Raw genomic sequence first — 19,519 nt, forward strand, 5'->3', positions numbered from 1 at the left:
TAAAGTGCATTTTGAAATGATAGAGTCTTCTGTGTGGGAGTACAGATTGAAGCAAAAATGAAGATTCAAAAATGTTATTTTTTACTTAGTGTAGGTAACCTCCTGTTGTGTTTGAATTACACTGTAGTTTTCAGATCAATATTACGTTTGTTAATACTATAATGTATTCACATCAGAATTACGTATGTAATCATATTTGCTGGCTTTGTAGTAAATTGCATTTGGAGTGAGCTAATGATTAAAATACAGCTCCTAAAAAGTACTTTTCATTATGCTTAGTAAATATTCTAGGTATGTGCAGATGATTAATTAGTCACCTGTATCACAGGAGAAATAATTCTTATTTGAAACCACTTACGGCATACATACAAACTCCTTGCCACAAAGCATTTCCTGAAGGGGCACCTGCTGTAGTATTTTTTTTTTTTTTAAATACTATTTTGAAAAATATAATCTAACTGTAAGAAAAATCTTATCTAAATATAGAATATTCTGAATGTGATCTCTTGTCCTTCATATCCCTTTCAGAGTATGTTCTTTTTCATAGAAAACCAAGTGTCGTTTACTATCTCACAGACATACTGAATTAACTGGAACTCTGGAACTAGAAAATTTCTTGCATTAGAAGGAAGGATGGGTGACATAAACCTTTCAAAGGGAAGAATATGATGCTTAGCTGACCCCGTTAACATAGGCACAGCTTAACTTCACAGCAATGGAACTGTGCTCTTAAGAGATGATAAGTACAGAAAAGAAAGTAATTTTGCTCGGGTTTATGTACCTGTAGCTCGAAAACATGGTAGGTCTTGAGTGTGTTTATTTAAGCTCTTGCAAACTGTCTTTCATGGGGTTGCTTTCTGTGAATGTGATTCACTTCTGATTCTAAAGCAATGAAAATATACTTAGTGAATCAGTGGATGAGAGCTAATAAATTCTGCTTATGAGGAAAAAAGTGTTTTGATTGAGATTGAGGTTAAGAACAGAGATTGAGGTTAAGAACGTTATTGCAGTGTATGGGCTGATGCTGATGGCAAAACTTTGGTCCCTGTGAAGCCATTTTAACTCCAGTGGAGGTAGGGTGTGGCCCTGCTGCAAATTGTAATTAAGCCTGTAATCTTGTAAAGGGAATTAAAGACAAAGGCTTTTATGTTAAGTTTTTTTTGTAATGGTAGTTTTCTGCTGTGAGGTTTCTGCAATTTAATTTAAGCACCAACTACTTCAATCTTTGCTCACACAGCAGCTTGACTGCAGTTCAGCTCTAGGATCTCTGCAGACAGGGCTCCCAGGAGAAAAAGCCTGCATGAAATATTTCGAGTGAAGATTAAAAGCTTCAGTAATGTTCCATTAAACCTCATTGCTTTTAAAATAAATGGACACTTCATTGCTCTAAGACATTTTACCTGTAGGCATTCGTTTGGTGTCTCATGTTTTTAAGTGTCTTTGCCCACATTCTGCAAACCTAAAGTCAAACCTAAAGATGTTACAGGAAAGAGGGATTAAGGAGTAATACATGTAATGACTGGTAAGATCAGAGTGAGTTAAGATCAAATTTTAATTGGTCATGAAGGATGGTGTGGTTTTGGGATGTTGTTGTAGCTTTGTAGTATCAATTCATTAAAATAATTAGATGTGACCTGGAAACTGAAGACATTCCACCTATATCTCTTTGAGATGGTCAGATTAAATTGTGTGGGTTTTTTAATAAGCACAAATGGATACATGTGAAGTATTTTAACGGAAACCTGAAACCGCACACCGTGTTCCTGCTTGTATGTTTTATAAATAAAGCATTAAAGCTTTAAATATACTTAAAACTCTCAGATCTTTCAGTCTAATCGGATTCCTCTTTTAAGTGAATTTAGGTGAATGAACAGTTTTAACCTCAGGACTAAGTCTGCTGCAATAAGTCTCAGTTTCACTGATACTTGTGTTAATTATTAGTGTAGCAAGCACAGACCCTGCTAAGTAATTAATGTATCATTGTTTCAGGCAGTATAAGAAGGGATGCAGATGCTATTTCATAATAAATAGAGATATATTATGCTAATGTTCCTAGCAGTATGGATAATAATTGTAAGGTCCACTTCAGCTCTTGCTCTGAGCTCATCTGAACCTTATGCTCAGAAAAAGGATGATCAAAATACAAATACTATAGGGGTTTAGCAGGAGATTGCAATATCTACTCATATCACAGACTATGTAGGCTCTCTCATAAGTCATGTTTCTGTATACTTGAACCACTCAGGCAATAATATTCAGGAGTCTTTCTTTCATTATCTATTGCTTTTCTGAAGGCAGCAGTCAGCTATTTTTTGTTTCAGTTCATGAGTTGGGGAAAGTGGGAAGGAATATATAATCCTCCTGAATTTCTGTGCTTTTACTTTCATCAGAAATTGCGTCCAAAATTTTACCTACTATTCTGTGAAGTCTTCTCCTCACTGTGGCATGTTTATGTCTATCAATCATTGGTTTCAGTGGAAAAGAGCTGCTATAGAAATCAGTGATCACAGGCAGAGAGGTGATCTCATAGACAGCAAAGGTCAGTATCAAGATAGTCCATTTACCTGGGATGACACTGCTCATTTGCCCATTTTCAGTGGGCAATCAGTGCAGAGTTTGGAGCTATGCTATCATATCTCATGGTAGCTTCAGCTGGTGAGTAGTTGTGTTTGTGTCAGATGGAGTTTTCTAAGATACACTTGTTTGGTTACATTGCAGTAATCCAGCACAGGGATAAAGTGTATGGATATTCACACCAGCCAACCCACTTCTAAGACTAACCTGGCAAAGAGCTCTGGTCAGCTCAAAGCTGGAAAGCGTGCTGTATTTGGATATCCAGTTATGAACTGACTTAAAGGCTTTAGGGAAAGCCTCTAATGTAAGGGAGCATTTTGCAGAAGGCAGTTGGTAGCAAGTGATTTCTACTTTGTCCCTCATATATGTAATGAAAGCTCAGAAGTGAACAACTGATATTATAAAATCTTCATAGACCTAGCTGGTGGATCTTGCCTGGGCTTCATGGGTAGGTGGTGTGTCTAACACTTAACATATTTAAGCTATAATGTGTTTTCTCTTTTTTTTTTTTTTTTTTTAATCAGAGTTGTAGAATGACTCACTGACCTTCCCAAAGTTGATCTTTCATTCAGCCTTCCATTTTGCTATGTTTTTCTTTTTCTCCTAAAATTAAGACAAAAACTCAGGAAAAGAAATATTTGAGAGTCATTTAGGAAGATAGAAGAATTCAGTTCAAATGAGTTGATTGAATTGTCTTCACGATTGTTGTAGCAAGAAAATTTAATATAGAGTTGCCATGGAGACTGATTCTTTGTCCACTGGTCTAATACATTAAAGCCTTTTAGTTCAGCAATGTGCTATTTGCAGATGATGTTATGCATGATATTAACAAGTAGTTTGCTTCCATTAAGAAGAGAATATCTCTAAAATTACAGCACTTCAGCAGAGATATGCAAAGCTCCTTGAAGTTATTTGAATAATCAGTGACCTGCGTGATATCAATTCGTGAAAATAATGTGTTCACATAGATTGAAACATGCTTATTGTATCAAAACTTAGCCAGACATCACAATCTGTGCTATGGAAATGTGAGTTTGCACAGAGGATGGAATGAAGGAAATCTGGTAAACCAATTCTCTTCCAGGGGAACTTTGCTCTGTTCCTGGGGTGTTTTGAACTTGTTTTCCAAATGGCCTTATTCAAACTAATTCTTTCTGTGAGCACTCAGCTAACACTTAATAACTCTTATGTTCCACAGTAATAGGTATCATGGTGCTTTCTTCTGCTTTGTGTATGTCCTCTTTTGCAGGGATGCTTTGAATACCAGGTGTACACTACACCACAAGGAGATGAGTTTCCTTCCCTACACAAAAGACTTATATTGATCACTGTTTAATGAGATCTTATTTTTATAAATGGCACGCTGTATTTTTACCATGTGACCACTGCACAGTTCTGTAGCAGAGATTTAATGGAGTAAAAAGGAGCAAATTGAACAGAAAAGCAGAAATTCAGTAGAGGTAAGCCACTTAATAGCAGCATCTGTAATGAATTTCCTATCTAACCTGCTTCATAAACTGATAATGTAGACAGGAACTTAGAAAGACTCTTGATCAGACAATAGGAAGGAATAAAATAAGAGAGCTGCAGCTATTGAAATCTGTTCTAGCCAGACAAGGGCCTGGGGCATTCACTGAAATGGCATATTTGCTGGCTAAGTTAATATTTCATTCCTGCAGTCCAGCTGGGCTGGAATGTTTAAAAGTACAGCCTTCCTCAGTCCAGAAAGTGCTGTTTCAAATACAGCCTAAATAGCTTAGGGGGTTATCAGATTTTTTGCCAAAATTTAGCATGAGGCTTTCTGCAGAACAGCCATCAGGCACAGAGCCCGCGGTCCATGGCAGGTGATGGGTGAAGGCCCTGAGAGCACTGGGGAGTTCACTGGCTCAAGATGCACTGTAAACATGCTATGGCACTGTTGCTTACAGAACCTCATAGCGGTCATTCCTGCTACAGACAATAAATAAATAAATAAAATCCACATGGCGCTTTTTTTTTTTCCTGGCACAGATTTTTAGGTTCAAGAGTTTGGGGAAGTGTCTCAGTATCATTAAGAAGAATATGTATATTGAATTTGAACAGATTTTGGTGCTTTAAGAGGACTTTATTCATAATGCAGTAAACACTCCATTTATATGCTTTAGTTTGGGTAGTCAATTTATTAAAGTTAAATTTTGCACAAGAGAGTTCTGGGATAAGGATGTAGAATGATGATTTGGAATCATTCTTTGTAAAAGCCTTCCCTGGGAGTGATGTGCCTCAGCTTGTCCCTCTTTACTCAGCGTACAAGGAGTTCATTTTAATTTTTATTTTCTGTATTTGTCTGTGGTTCATTTTAAGGCCAGTAAAATGTATAAACACATCCAAATGTTCCTTTGAGATAGTCCTGCATTACACCAATTTGTCAGGATATGACATTTTGCTGAAGCAAAACAAGAATGGGAGTCTGAGACTCACTGCCATGCAAGAAGATTAGAAATTAGTAATGTGAGACAACTGCATTCAAATCCAGAGATGGTGAATGATCTAGGGTGTCAAATTTGGGTATTCAATAAGCATATTGCATCTATGGATAATTATTCAATGAATGAGAAATGTAGTCTTCAAAAAAATTATTTGACTGTAGTCTGCTTATGGAAAAAACCTAGAACTTCAGGATTTTTAAAAGTGAGGGGAAAAAGCAGGAGTGTTGCCTTCATTCAGGTCTGTTGATCAGCTATACTGATTCTTATTTTCCTAGTTATATCATGCTTCTCTGCGATTCCCTGAAAATTCCCTGAAATTCGCTTTTATGTTCCTTACATAAACCTGATTTATATCTGCAGAAATATATAACCAGTAAGCAGAATATGCCAGGTCAACATACATTTTATATTGGGCCTGAAAATACTGAGATGTAGTAATTGTTAGAGAAGATCTTGTTGGAAAAAAAAAGCCACAGGGGGAAAAAGACGCTTTACTGCTGTTGCAACAGGGAAAACACAAAGAAATAAGGGACAAGCACTGTATCAAACACAAAATAGTATCTGGTCTGCGATATTTGTACAGCTCATAACCTCAAACTCATTTATATATTACTGTTTTAAGCATATCTTTTTAAAACAAAAAAGATTCTTACTTGTTCCTTTGAGTCATATCCCAAAGCCTGCTGAATTAGTGGGTGTACGAAGATTATAGTAAGATGTGAGGATAAACAAAGCCCCTGCTAGTAACTTGGCATGAAGCTAGGTGGAAAAAAATGCCTGGGTGGTGTGTGGGCAAGGTGGGGAGTGAGGAGGGTCAGAAGAAAAGAACTGTTGCTGCAGTGCTGGTGGTAGTTGCAGCTTCACCCTGGGTCTCCTGACAGCTTTGGGCAGTGGGAGTTTTATCCTGCTGCTCAACATATCCACTCTGCTCAGGTGGTATCTTAGGGTCCCAAAGTCCCATCCGGGACTCGGATGCTGAGCAACTGGTAGGATGGGTGCCTTCAGACTTAAAAGAGTGCTGAGCCATTCAGCAGGGAAGCTCAAAACCCTCAGATGAAATAGAAGAAATTATTCAGCTGCCTCAGAAAAACGGCAGCCTTGGGTGATTAAGAACTGCTTGTATGAGAGAGATGTATTAATAATCACATGACTGAGCATTGTATCCAATACAATGCATTATTCATGAACTTGCAAAAAAGAATGATTCACCTCTCCTTGAAAAATAGTAAAAGATGCCTAGTGATGCTAAGAATTCACTGAAGTCCATCATTTTGAAAGTGAAGGGAAACATCTCTGTATCTGCATTTTACTAAAGCATTCCAAAATTCTTACAAGAAGGGATACTAAACACAATATTTTGAACAACTGTCGGAAAATGTGATCAGAAAATGAGTTCCCACAAAATCTTAAATGACATAAGCTACAAAAGAAAGTCTTCCAATATTCCACAAAACTGACATTTTTTCCCCTCAGGAATAAATACTTTTAGATATTATTTTTCAAAAGAAATTGAAGAGGTCCAGTCTCTTGACAGGAATGGTTGGCTGATTCTGTGTTCCTTGTAAAGAATTTTCTTCTCTTCCCCAAAGGACAGGAAATACGTTTCCTTAGGAAATTATGAAATAATGCTGTAAAAGTTGCAGTTGTAATTAACAATGGTTGGGGTCAATAGTCCAGTAATGAGAAAAGCTGAACTTGAGATGTGTTGGAGGCATTTTGCAATGCACTTGCCCAAAATATTTTCTTTTTTTTTCTGTGCTGAAACAAATTAATCTCAGAAAAGTCTCAGTTTATGTGCAGAATGAAGTATGCAATTTGGAAGTACTAAGGGTAAAATGCAATATTTTTCTCATGAGCTAAAATGTTTCCATCCCAAATTTTAATGTTTCAGAAAGTGAAACATGTAAATGGTGGCACCCTGCTCTCTGCAAGAGACAAGCAAGAGAGAATCAGAAATGAGCTTGAGCTACCCAATGCTTCAAGAGTCTTCGCTGAGTTCCTCTTACACCATGCCTACCTGTGGGAATAGTGTAGTATTTTGCATATAGTCAGCAGAGCTGGTGCATGATACAGCTGTTCTCAGCCTGGTCATTTCAAGTGGGACTGTTCTGGGAGTGCAGCAGTCACCACTAGATCTAGGGTGAGGTTCTGATAGGTACCTCTAAAGGTGACTGAGATAATTAATAAAGGTGCTGAAATAACTGCATGGGGATGCTGACCTTCCATGGGCAGCAAATTGTCTACCCGCTGCTCTAGATATACACTTAGTAGATGGCCACGAGGTTTGCAGGTAGGTTGTTCTTTTCTCAAGGGATTTAATGGTACAGGGGAGTAAATGCAATGGGTTCGTAGGGTGAAAGGGTGGGGCAGGGGGAACATTTTACCTGCATGAAATTACAATTTCCTAGGGATTTTTTTCCCCTTATATATTTTTTTTTCTCACAATCTTGTTCACGTGCATTTGTCCTTGCATTATGATTATTTCATAATAACAGTTGGGACTCAGTTACCTTGCGAATCATTGATATCACACAGATGAGGTACATAGTAGCACATAGGAATATACACAAAAGAACTGTGTACGTGCTGTAGAGCAGATGCTTTTCCTTCAAATATATGGTTAATGACAGTCATCAAACATGTTTGCCCTGCTAAGCATTGTAAGGAAAGAAAGGTTGCTAAATATTTGTGCATGCTCTGACCTAGCTGTATGAATACATAGAGGTCAAGCCTGCTGCCTTAACAAAAGAACACATCTCTTGTGAAGAGCGAAGACCAGCTCTAGTATTGTTGTATTTCCTCCAGATAATCGTAATTACTTTGCTTTGTCCGCTTTGCATTGCTTTTTCTGAATTTAACTAGATCAAAGCCTTCAGCCAGTAACGATAGCCAGCTTTCCTTTGTATCTCTGCCAGCAACCTATAATTAAAGTGTTTTCTTGAGAGAGGACCGCTGTACCTATTGTGCATTATGTCCTTGGAACTTGACTGTAGTAATTAGAAAAAAAAATCTCCAATTTGTACCCATTTCTGTATCTAGCCACCTCACGGGACTGTCACAAGTGAAATTTTCTAACTGTGTTTCATGGAAATGTGAAAATGGACATAATAAAGTATCTTAAAGTGAATTAAGCTAATTGGAATGAGGAGGCTGGTTCCAGAATAGAAGTGTTCACACATGGGATTGCTAAGAGTGCTTACTGAGCTTTAAGCATACACTCGATACTTAATTTATCTTTTAAGTTTTCCAGCATAGAGAAGAGCTTAAAGTTTATAAGGTAAGGTAGTTCTGTTGAATAGTAGAATTCTGTAGTGCCTTCAGTCAGAAGCCTTTGAGTACTTGCTGTGTGTGCTCAGCTCCCTCAAGTAGATGATTTTTTTTTTCTTGTTGTTCTGTTTACTAAGAGCTGATCTAGAAGAAAACGGTAAATCTGAAGATATTTATATGGATAATAGCTATGTAAGGTTTTAAAGACCTCTGTCTTCTGTTGAAACAAGATGTACCTGAAAGTCAAGAACCAGTCAGCTCAGAAAAGGAAATTTGTCCTTAGATCAAATAGAAACAGAGTAGGACACAGGCTTTGAAAAAAAGGAAAAAATAATAATTGTGAGTAAAAAGTTGCCTTTTACTTTCATTCTGAACAATCTTATTTTTGTTATCATTTATACTGGATAGAAGAAATAATGCTGTCTGTATTGTTTAAGGGCTGAATGAATGGTGTACACTGCTTGTATGGAAGAAATACCTGGGTTGTTTATAGCAACAATCAAGCTACAATCCCTAATTAAAAATTTTTCAGCAAGGTCAGTGTGCTCACTAAATCAGGCAGTTCAAGAGATGAAAATATCCATAGAATATTGCTCCACACTTGGTATGCCTCAGTAGAGATGTACATGGGTCTCTCCAAAAGTAATGCCTTTTATTTGTTTCCATGGAAACTACAAAATACAAAGAAAAAAATATAGCTATTCAATAGAGCAAATTCTCAGCTACAAAACTCTGCTTTTCAGCATAGTCACCACCATTCGCTGTCTATTTTTTCCAGCAGTGAACAAGAGCCTGCATGCTGTGCTCATAAAAATCTGTACCAGCAGAGGTGGGTGACCTATTGTCACTACGGCTGAAAATGCACCACTCTTTAGGCTCACCTCCACTGTTTGGTCTCCATAAACATTCAGTAAGTGTCAATGAATGTCAATAGGTGCAATTTTTTTCAACATGCTGGAATCCAATTTCACCCCTTTGCTTCATATGCACTTTCAAGTCCGATGTCATTTTGTCAGAGTGCCCTTCTACTGCCATCTGTCATGCAGCAGCAAAATGTAATGGAATGTTGGTGGAAAGGTTCAACCTCTATTACCATGCCACCACCATCCACCTCTGATGTGGGCCAACATGATGAAATAGGAGGCACTACTTTCTGGTCAACACACAAAGCAACAGTCAATTTCTACTGAACCAGAAATTGTGAGGTATTTGTGACTTAGTTCTTTTTCAGATAAAATGGGGGAATTTGATAGAGACTGTTTAAAACACCAAAGCTTTTTTTTTTTTTTTTTCTTATTTAAAGAAAGAAACAAAAAGCAAATCTGTTATGTGTGCTTCAGAGCAGTGTTCTGTGTTACCTCGGCTTGATATCTGTGGTAAGACAGGTTAAATACCTTGATCCTGGCAGCTTTCTGATCATAATCTTTGCATCAAAGATGCTTCAGAGGTGCAAAGTGAGACAGTGTTTTGGGAACTATAAGGAAACAGAAATATTTTTTTTCCTATGAGAAGCAGTATGCAGAAGCTTTCTACAGATTTTTTTTAAATAAGCAAAAATTTTGAAAGGGGCATATAAACACATGTAAATCTTTTATTCACATCGAAGCTGCTTTGACAGTGAATTGATTATTCCCTTGAGTAAATTAGGATTCCAAGTGTCATTGTTCTGGCAAAGTCTATTTTACATATAGGATCTGCCAACATCCCATTTCTTTCCAACAACAATGCCAAGTAATCATAAATGATGGCAGAACAATTTGGTTGCAAGAAAAAAAGAAAAAGTATCAGAAATCAGTGTAAGAACTATTTAGTTAAAATCTGTTGTATAATTCTCAGTAGGGTGTTGTGCATTCCAGATTACGTGGTGATCTAAGGAGTCGTTAAGGCCAATAATCTGGTTCCTTTGCCCAGAGGAAAAATGGTTTCAAAAAACAAGAAATTTCCAAGACAAGCTGGAGAGGAAAGACATTATAGAGTATGTTGAGGAGGAAAAAAAAAAAAAAAAAAAGCCAGAACTTTAGTTGTTTGTGCGAGTTTGAGTACATTATGTACTTATTCCTTTTACTTATCAAATCGTATGATAGATAACTTTCCTGAGTAGCTAGAATCTTTGAACATATGAGGCCCCTAAGACCAGCAAGTTTAGTTTTACAGCAAGGTTTCTCTAGAGATTCTTGCTTTTTGTCTATTGCATATTCTGCAAGGCCAGCTTGTTCAGGATGCCACAAGCAGATGAGCTCACCGTGTTCACTTCCAATGCTCTGTCCAAATCACATGTCAGGCTGCTGACAACCATAAGCTGGTCTGAAGTAACACTGCTTCACAGGCAGGAGTGGGAGACAGGCTGCCTCTCTAGACTGTGTCAAATATGGCTTTTCTTTTTCTAACCAAGGTAATTTCCTCTTTGTTTTTACTGCTACAGTGGGAGAGAAGACTGAAGGATTTCTCCCACAGCTGTAGAAGAGTGCAGTGGGGCAAGGGGATGTCTCCTACCTTTTGAAGACTGAAAGATGGTGTTTAAGTGCCTTTCCCCTTGGCTGAGCTAACAAAATGCAAACCAGAGTGAAATATTTTGGACTCCAGCATGTTTGCTATGGATGCAGTGTCTGTATCTAAAACTGGAGCTAGGAAGAGAGACTCGCTAAATATTTGTTTCTTTTTTTTTTTTTTTTTTAACATTTGCCAGGTCTTTATAATCTCATCCATTTCTTTTTAGCTAAGTTATTTTAACTTATTTATTTTTTTTAACCAACTGCTTATAAATGCCTGCTATATGAATTTTAGTTTTCTACAATATAATTATACAATTACATCAAAGTATATAAAATAGGTATAAGACATTTCAGACAGCTTTTGTGTGATGTTTTTCCCATTTACTTACAGTACCTGGCTACATTTCTTATCATATTTCTTTTCTCTTGTCTGTTTTACAGCTCATTTAACTGATTTTTTTTTTCCTATTTTTCACAATCAGATGTAATTCTGAGTACTTAAGTAGTTTTTGCATTGAGTAAAAAAGAAAATCCAAACAATTTCCTGTCACAGAGATTTTTTCTTTAACTCAGAAATTGATATATGAGTTAAAGTAAGCAAGTTTGGAAGTACGAGATTCCCTCTGGAGATCCTTATTTCAAAATTTTTCTGACTATCACTGATCCAGTGGAATTTGGAATTGAAGTTTTCAATTTCTTTAATATCAGCATTTAAATGAAAGTGGTGCAGGAATGAGAGAACCTTTGCAAAATGTAATTTTTATCCAATTTCAAGGAGAACATCTTGCTTTGCCGCAGATGAGATTTAGTGCTAATTGATTATTGCTTTAGCAGAAAAGCTATTTAGAGTTGTTCCAAGATACAAAGCGAACACTACAGCACAAAATGACATTGAGCTATACTGTGTTTTCGTTCGTCTTGCTGAAATTAGATATGGCCAGAAGGAGTGATACAGCTTCAGTGAATCTTATGCTAATGCTTTCCCAGAAAATGTTTTCTTTTCTCCCTAAATTATTGATTGAGCTATTAGAGATCTGAAATAAAACTTTAATTAGTTGTTAGAGGCTTTACAAAACATGACCTGCTGGAATGAATGTAGTTGAAAGGGAGCCATCTGACTACAGAAATTGCAGCCAGCAAAACAGGCCACTTCTATGGGCAGAAAGTTAACATTTGTTGCAGATTTCTAGTTCTTTGGGGAAAGTGATTGCTAGTCAGAAGCTGATGGATGGTTTTTAATTGTCTGTGGTATGAAGTGTCTTGAATCACATGTATCATCCTTCTGAATTTGTAAATTTATATTGGAATATCCTTAGCTCTGTGGGCTAAAATTCATCAGTCTGAAGGTATGTATTGTGCAAAACAGTACCCATTGTTTTCTGCTATTGAGATGTTTATTTTTGGATGCTCTCTGCTTTGCATTCTATGGTTTTATGCCTGAGATAAAGAGAAGAAAGTGGGCTAGAATTTTGAAAGCAACAGAAGGAGCTTATATGCCTGCCTGTCACTAAGAACCGTTCCTGTAATATCCTTAAAATAGATTAAAAAAAAATCATTTTCTGTTTCATGTGTATTCAAATGACAACGAAGTGCAATAATTCATGATCTGTCTTCCTGACTGTCTACCTAGAAATATCTCTCCGCCCGACTCGATTTAAGTTTCTCATAGTTGTACTGCGTGCACCCGTTTCAGACTGTAGCATTGTTCTGGTGATTTCATTTCAGGATAAAAGCTTGGATTTAATTGAATATGTTATCTGTGTAATTGTTTCAGGAAAAGTGACTTTCAGCAGATGGGAAAATAATACTGTTAGCAATTATCATGATTTTATTGTAGAATTTACAAAGTTTAGGAAGGTTTATCAAGTCAGATATGATGTCATAGTCAAAATATCCACCACTTCTTTTTACTGTCATTGGGATTTAATCTTTTCCCATGGAGAACACAGATTCAAAGAACCTCAAGTGAAAAATCAAGAGCACAAATTCCCGTGTAACAATAACAATAAACTCTGTGGTGAGGCAGGGTTTATGTGACATTTAACAAAGGGGGATAAGAGCTGCTCTTCTTCGGACAGATGAAGGGTGACACAGATAAGAATAGAGCAATCTTCGCAACGATGCTCTGATCTTCTGCTTTTGCCCCCAGTGAGGTTCAGGCTGGTTGATGAAATACAGAGCACCAGCAAACAACAAGGGCAGATGACAGTGGTAAAGAGAAAATAAAGCTGGGCAAAAGCCATGTTGAATGAATTAGGAGGACTCGGGGAAGAAAGAAGAGGAAACGGGCTAAGGTGCTATTGGAGCATGTGAAAAAATCAGAATGCCACAGCAGTGGGGCAGGCTGAATAGCAGGCTTTATAGTTCACAGATTTATTTTTCTTTTTAATTTGGCTTACTTTCAAATTGGAACAAATCCATGTTTCTTTCTTTCTTTCTTTTTTCTTAAATAAAAATTTCTTCAGAAAAAAAAAAAAAATTCCAGGAAAATGTTTTGGAAACAGTGACATACTGTGTTTCCAAAACCACAAATTTCCCCCTGACCCTGCAGCTGCTAAATGGAACTGGCACTCTTGGAGCAGCTCTGTGGAAAGGCAAGGTTTGCAGCTCATCTTCATGCTTTCTCCTTTTGGGTCAGCCACTATGGGCAGGAGACTAATAATAGGTTTAAACTGAGCTACCAGATCCTTTGGATTTATGTTAAAAGATACAGTTTTTTTTAATATGTATTTTTATATATGCTAAAATTGCTCTTTTTGTAAATGTTGGCATTAACTCACAAACATATACGCTATATAACTCCGTATTTTTACATTTATCTATTCTGTGCAAGACTGTGTAGATGGTTCTGAATTTGTCTGTAAAAGATTTGTACTTTTTCACGTTTTCCCTGCATAGAAATCCTAAACATAACAACAGCTGAATTGCTTTTGTTATTTTGGTTATCATTATCCCTATTAAAGGATATCCATAGGTCACCAAACATTTTGCAATCAAAAGACTGAGAAAATGCAATTAGCTTACAGTCTGCAAACTCTCATATTTCTTGTGGGTGTTTTTTTTATGAGTTACCTGGGAGATGTCAGGGGGCCCAGGATAATAATGGTTATTTTTTTTTCTAACGCTCCGTAAATCCTATTTTGCAAATTTCTGCAAGCATTTTCTTTCCCTGAAAAACTGGCATCTACAAGTGAGTATTCAATCGTACACTTAAGATCCAAATATAGAAACAGTCTTATGCTTTCTTATTTATTTATTTGTGTGTCTGTGGCATAGCAACTAAGCAGCACTGCTTGATTTAAGAAAATGTAAGTGTTTAATAACCACACATTTATGATCTATTTGTAAATGCAAAACATAAAATACAATTCCAAAACCTTCCAAAAACAACAACCCAACAAAAAAACCCACCTAGTTTAAAAGGACAAATACATTACAGTCTTCTGGTGGGTAACAATGCACCACAGAATCATAGAACCACAAGGTTGGAAAGGATCTACAAGATCATCTAGTCCACCCATCCTTCTATCACCATTACTACCCACCAAAAGCATGAAGAACTGGAGTCAGTTATTTACAATATATCATTCCCCACTTTAACAGTGAAAGAAATAGAGAAGAAATAGACAGTGAAATATATGAAAGAAGAGGGTAAAACAGAAATTATAGAAAATGTAGAAGGCCTGGGTTTGTGGCTAGGTATATATAGGACTCTTAGAAATAATGGCAGATGTATCTTTTATTAAAAGTTTTTGTGTGGCTTTCTGTCTGAAAAGGAATTTAATGTCTTTTACTTCAGCTAGCAAAACTCTTGTTGCAAAGGAAATTTGTGGTTTTAGTTGATGAGTGTTTCAGAAATGCTTGTGAGTACTTTCACCTTGTGTGTTGTTCACTCGCTTTGTTATTTTGAATTCTGAACAGTTATGCTTACAACACAAATTGATATATTTAGGAGAGTTTCTCCCTTTTTTTTCCCCCATTTCCTATGAATAATAGGGTTCTTTACTAGTATTTCATTGATTAGATTATGTAACTGAAACATTGCATATCAGTTTTTTGAGCAACAGCTGTAATATAAACTCTTGATAATGACTGAACAATGTCTTTGCTGGCATTTGAGGCCCAAATGCAAATGAAAGGTGGTTCTCTTCCCTCTCTGAGATTGCCTTAAGCATTTTTGTAATTAAACTACTAAGAAATGAACTCCAAATTAATGTATTTTGGAATTTACAAAATCTTTGAAGGTACAACTGGACAACACTTAAGCTTCAATTTAGATATTTGTGGATGTCCTTCTGTTCAGAGAACATAGTTTAATAAAAATTCTATAGATTTTTACACATTATTTTAGATTTCTAAGTTGACCAACAACAATATCACATGTAAGTTTTTACTCTCTCATTCTGAAAGTTTTGTAAAGATGTAAAGCATAAGCACTCTTGTGTATGTGTATACATACAAGACAAATATATACTGACAGTTTTAATGTAGATTAGCTTTCAGGTTTTGATTCTATTTTAACATGTTGTAATCAACTCTTTAAAATTGTTGAGTCCTCCAAAAACTTCTATAACTCATTCTGCTCTGCATTCTGAAACTTTTTACATTTTCAACAGTTGGCCTTTTGCTATTTTTGCTTATCTATGAAAACTGAGACGTAGAACTGAACAGTTAATCTTGCATAAATATTTAAGGATAATGAAACTGGCATGAAATTTGATACTTTTCTTAATTTAAAGAAAAACATTTGGTGAAACCTTGGTTATATTAATTATGAATAGCTTGCAGTGTTCCCATTTTTTAAGGTGTCAGTTTGCAGTTCCATTGTAATATAATCTTTACCAAACGCTGTACAATCTGTTCCAAGGCCATGGAGATAAAAGAAAAAAAAAAAAGGAAAAAATGTGCATGCAATAAACAACTAATACAAATATGTAAGGGAGGATATTTTTAGTTTTAAATGCATGCTGTTGTATTTGAAAATATTTAAAAACAAAATTTTAAAATATAAACGTATATTAAGATTCTGTTACATTAAACAGAAATCTAGTCCAAGGCCTTCCTTTCAATTATTGCCCTTCCTGTGGTTTCACCCACTTGTTCTCACACATCTTCTCATGGTGCTCATGGTAAAAAGTTAGATTTTATGAAGATGTGTTCTGGGAATTCTAGCTGGGCTGTTTTACCCTAGTATCCCCAGATGCTGTGTAACCATTGAAAGGATACTGACAACAAAAGCTGAGTATTGGAATAGATACTGACAGGTACAAAATTTCTTAGGAACCAAAAATGGTCAGAAAAGAAGTAGTACTATAATTGAAGAGTCTAAAACAAACCAAAACATTTACAATGGGAAAAAGCAGTGATTTTGTATTTTTTCATATGTGTAGGAAAAGTGAGTCTGTAGTGTTTAATACATTCAGTCATGGACTTGGAGACTGAGAACTACAACCAGCTCGGGATCGTCAGGTAAGAATATGTATTCTGTCCAGTCTCATGTTGCATTTTTTCTTTATAGCTAATTCTTTTCAGCCAGTTCCCACTTAGGACACATGCTTCATAACATATAAATTATTTCTTGCTTAATGGAAGCAGCTAAGTTGCTCTGCATTGGCTGCATAAGCATTTGAGGAAAGAACCATGGTAAGTGTGACTGAAGGATTCTTCAGGGTCTGAGGACCCTGTTCAGATTACTTTGAATCCTCTGTGGCTGTGCCAAACTACTAATAGTGTTCAAACTAATTTTAAAATATCATACACGTAGAATAAATGGATCATACCACAGTTATACCTACTGTTATCATATATGCGGTGTATGTGTGCAAGCAAAATCCTCTAGTAGGGAGAAAAACTTACTGCTCTGTAGTGTGATAAGAAAACAAAACTCAAATGCACTTGATGAGGCTAAGAGACCGTAAAAGTAGAGATGTTTGCTTTGGAAGAAGTTGCTAGACAATACTGAATGGGGAAAACTAAACAAGTCTGAAGATACAGTAGAACGAAGGAGAAACTCATGAAAATCATAGTACTTGGGATACCATTCAATAAAATACAGGTTATTCTGTGCACAATACTGTGTTACAGCCTTGAACTGAACTGTTCCAGTCACAGTGTGTCATTATGTACTCATTTAAGAGAGATTTCAATAATGTGGTGATCTCATACACAGTCTGTGATTAGACATTAATCTTCTTCCGGATCCAGAGAGATTACTTTTCATGCTGTTACTTTTGTAGGCTTGGTAAGATGTAGAAAACCATTTGTATGTTTCTTCCCAAAGCTGGTGCTTAGTGGCAAGTGCACAGATGACTGTGATATATAAAGACAACAAGGTAGAAAGTCAAAATCATATAGGAGTTAAAGTTTTAGGTTCTGATCTCCAAAGAAAGAGGAACGAAGGGCGAAGAAGTTCAAAAGGATTTAAATTTAAATTGGAGATCATGAAAACATGAGATTCAAGAGAGAATGCAAACTTGTTGAGCCTCATTTAAAACTTTCAACTCTTCCTTTGACTGACTTCATACTTCTCTGCCCTGATGCTGGCAGTAAATGTGTTCTCTCTCAAAACGGAGTCAATGGTTCTTTCTGACTTTCAGAATGTCTGTGGTGTAACTAAGCATCCAGAAAATGTGTAATGGAAGACCTGTTTGCAATATCCTGCTGTGCTTCCTCTTCTGCCAGATTTTCTGATACTGAGCTGAGAAACACCTGGCTCATAGCAGTTTGCAGAGTGAGCAAGCAGAATGAATAGAAAGCAATGAGATTAGAAGATGGATGTAGAAATGTTGCTACACTATCATTTGCCACTAATTTTTACTGTGCTCACCCTTGGTACAGGTACACGGCATGGGACAGGAAGCCAGGAAGAGTCTTCTGAAAGAGCAGTCACCACTGAAAACTGAAAAGGGACAGCATGTGAGCAGAATCATTACCTAAGTTCCCCTTCTTTATTAGAAAAATTATGTCATTACTTGTTTGCTTAGGCAACTTGTATGTCACCACATCCCAAAACTACTTATGAGAGTGAGTAAGAGCCTTTACTTTATGATGTACTCCATTTTTTTAATTTATTTTTCCTTTTTGTCTCTCCACCTCCTGACTGTTGCTATGGAAGCTGCCACTTCATTTCTGTTATACTCCCTTAAACACCTGTTAATCTTCTGACCTTTCCTGCAGGCTCGATCCCTTAATCACCCCCAGTGCTGATAAAGTACAGAAAGATGACAATATTCGTTGTTGCAAGGCCTGCATGTTCCCACTCCCACGCTTTTAATTATTCTGTGCCATTATGTTGCTATGATGTTGTCACTTAACTTCCCAGAGAGATGCCGTGCTGCCGTTAGATTAGGACAGATTTAAAGAAATCTGTTTAAAGCTGATTCTAATTCCACAGAGAATTTTCTGTCCCTCAAATTTTCTTTAAAGGTAGTTTTAGCAGAATTTCCAGATATTGTCAAATAATTATGAGAAACAACTTTGTATTCATGAAAAAGGAGAAGTTTTATTTCAAGTTTTGTATTGTTCGGGCCTCAGACTAGCAGTCCTTCTTTAAATCAACTTTGACTTGTTCACCTTAATTAAAAATAATTTTTTTAATGCTCATCTGAATGTATATTTCTCTACACAGCAGCATAACTTAGCAGTATTAGCTCTAGTGCACCTGGAACCAATGTTATCTTAAAACAAATACTGAGCACTAACCTTTATTTCCTCTCTCCAATTCCAATTCTTCAGGTAGCTAGTAGTAGATAAATTTAATTTCTAGGTTACCAGTGAACCAGATGGTAACACACAGAAAATGAAGAGGAAAAACATGCCTTCCTTGCACTTATTTAATTACGTTTTCCTTCTGCTCATCAGATAAGTTATGTATAACTTGTGAGAAAAACACATTCCTGAAACATGACGTTGCTTTTGAAATGTTGGTAAAATACCTATATAAGTTTTGAGATGTAAATTCCTAACTGTTAAAACGTGCTGTCATGCAATATAACAACATTTAATACATGCAACCATGTAATTATGCATAATGACTAGTGATCATTGTGTATGCTGATAGCAGGGGTACAGGGAGGCTGTGGTATGTTCAGCTGGTCCTCTGCACCTGCAGAAAGCAGAAAAATCTTCTCACTGTGGAGGAAACAAGATAATGACAGTATGATATTAAATGCAAACATTAATTCTTTGGAGTAAAATACATGGAAGTAGTCCATCAATTGAGATGTGTTATTGTGAACTCTGAAATTGTGTTGCCTGTCATCTTAAAGAAAATAAAGGACTAGTGGAATGAAATAATTTATTGTTTACCACATACCTGTTAAATCTATTGTTTTTACTTTGGAGAATATTTATATTAGTATTTAAGCTTCTATCTGTGATAAACTCTCTACGTACATAATAACTTCTACTTGGATTCTGAAGTAAATAATGAAATGATCAGCTTGTGTGATCTAATTTTTTGAGACTAAAAAGAAAACACAGTGAAGGCACAGTGAAAACATAATTGTACTAACACTGGGATTCACAGCAGGTCCTATTAGCTCAGGCTTAGCTGTGCATTAATGTAGCTAAATGGCTTTTGGACATGAGGTGGATTGCATCCAGCCAATTTAGAGTGTGGGTGGGGCTATGGCTTTCTACATCCAACAATATAAGTACACACAAAGCTGTTTGGTTATTTATAAAAAGAAACATAATGTGCTTGGGAAAGATTACTTTCTG

The 19,519-nt window shown here is 36.3% G+C and overlaps 1 long non-coding RNA gene across 1 annotated transcript in view; it reads left to right on the plus strand.

Moving 5' to 3' along the window:
- LOC128080506 (uncharacterized) overlaps nucleotides 1-19,237 on the plus strand; it is a 57,585-nt gene extending 38,348 nt beyond the window's left edge. The window contains exons 3-4 of the long non-coding RNA XR_008206707.1: nucleotides 16,189-16,267; nucleotides 17,636-19,237. This is a non-coding gene — a long non-coding RNA (uncharacterized LOC128080506). The remainder of the gene's footprint in view (nucleotides 1-16,188; nucleotides 16,268-17,635) is intronic.
- Nucleotides 19,238-19,519: the final 282 nt, after the last annotated feature.

This window comes from Tympanuchus pallidicinctus, unplaced genomic scaffold (genome assembly GCF_026119805.1).
Source record: "Tympanuchus pallidicinctus isolate F22 unplaced genomic scaffold, pur_lepc_1.0 scaffold2, whole genome shotgun sequence".
NCBI classification, from domain to species: domain Eukaryota; kingdom Metazoa; phylum Chordata; class Aves; order Galliformes; family Phasianidae; genus Tympanuchus; species Tympanuchus pallidicinctus.